Raw genomic sequence first — 2,013 nt, 5'->3', positions numbered from 1 at the left:
ACAGAACTTCATTAGCAACTATGGAGGAGCTTTCTTCCCAATATAGAATTTTATAAGTTGATATAAGCTTGGCTGATACATGAAAAAATGAAAAATGATATGGCAAAAATTCCCCTAGCTGTATCAATTTCACATATAAAGAAGAAACATTTCAGACAAGTATCATGTGCTCTATACATTAATTGACCCAGGCATCTACTAAGCCTGATGGAACTACCAAAGGTAAAATACTTAAATCATTATCCTGATAATAATTATCTTAATGATAATCATTATCATATAATTTTATTATAAAAGAAACAAAACCCCAAATCTAAATCCTAATACTGTTTAATATAGTGATAAAGCAACAAGTCCGTTCAGGGAAGGACACTTGGTAAGGGGTAGACATGAGTGAGTGAGTAGGTTGGGGCTGGAGGAAGGTGGGCAAATATCCATGTAACCTCTGGGAAGTTTGTCAAAAACTGACTTAGAAACTAGAAATGTGACATTTATTGCATAAAGGATCCTTATTTCTAGACTAGTCTAGATGGTCCAATCTTTCCACATTGATAAAGCTTTTCCCAACCAGATTTCTTGGTATGACAATGCTGCCAGACAGGGCCTTATTCATATTTGAAGACATGTTTATTATACTTGCTTTTAAGTATATTCAAATAAATAGCTACTGAGTCATAGTTTAAAATAGGAAATAAATGATAAAGTATCCCAGGAAAACACACATGTAACTAATTAATATACTATTTTGGAGCAGGTATGTAAATTAAATGCCCAATTTAATAATTGCAATGAGCTAGATATCTGCTCATGAATTAGACCTAGTCATTCAGAGCATTCTGTTCAGCCATTCATGGTGAATGATTAATAACTGGGTATGTGAATCAAGCCATATCACTTCAAGTCTTCCTTAGACCTCCTTTAATGTTATTAGGGAGAGAGTTCAGATTTTATGTAGTTGCCGTAATAGTAGGATCTGAGTGGAAGCTACTGATGACCATAGCTTTTTCTGTACAGAGAGAGGCCAAATAAGGAAGAAGCCAATACTAAGGAAAGAAGAACCAAAAGATGAAGGAAAAGAATCATTCTGACCTCATCTGAGCCATTAGAACTAACCATACCTGAAATGTTTGCTGGCCTTTTATTTTATTGTAAATGAAAGTAAATTCCCTTCTGTTACTTATGCTACTTCCAGTTGAACTTCCATCAGGCCTAAATCCTACTGAAGTCAACAGTGACCAATTAAGATGGTCAAACTTGGCCTTCGACAAAAATCTATTCAATGTGATGTAGTCAGTTACTTAATACATGGTTAAAAGCAACTTGAGGGAAATAAAAACCTTTTCCCATTGTGTCTACTTCATGTTACATTTGTTCTCTCAGGTAATATTTTTTGGTTGCCTACTATGTCTCTAATACTCGGTGTTGGTACTGGAGATACACTGAACATAATTTTCTCATCTTGCTTAGTGAACTATTATAGTCATTAAATAAATTTTGTAGTCTTGCATGCTGCCACAGATACCCCCCAGGGTGATCACTCCACCCTCAAATTCCAGGAATTTTAGTTACTAAAGGCTTACACTTCAGTCCCTCTAAAATCTGCCTTTGGTTTAATTGACTGGTTGATGGGGTGGGACAAAGGCATTGGCATTGCCTCAACCACAGCTATTCTGAATGGCCTCCTGGCTTCCAGAGTTCCTTCTTGGAGCAGCTGAGTCTTCTGTTGTAATCTCGTCACACCTCAACCTTGCTCTTGGCCTAGTGGAGCTAGTCTCACCCCTCACAGGGTGAGAATAAACTTTTTGTCAAAATAAACTTCTTGTCAAAAATCTCAGAATCTCAAGAGTGCTTCCCAGGGGTTCTGACCCACAGTAACCACTCAATTTATAATTATTAGAAATTTTATTTTATATAAAATACCTTAAATTTTAAAAATTCAATTTATTCTGGAATTACCCAGAGTAGTGTGGATGAAACAAAAATATAAATGTGAAAGCTAACTGTATAATTTTT

The sequence above is a fragment of the Lutra lutra genome, chromosome 11, assembly GCF_902655055.1.
Source record: "Lutra lutra chromosome 11, mLutLut1.2, whole genome shotgun sequence".
Taxonomy (NCBI): Eukaryota; Metazoa; Chordata; class Mammalia; order Carnivora; family Mustelidae; genus Lutra; species Lutra lutra.
The sequence above is the reverse complement of the archived record's forward strand: the minus strand, read 5'-3'. Positions refer to the sequence as shown.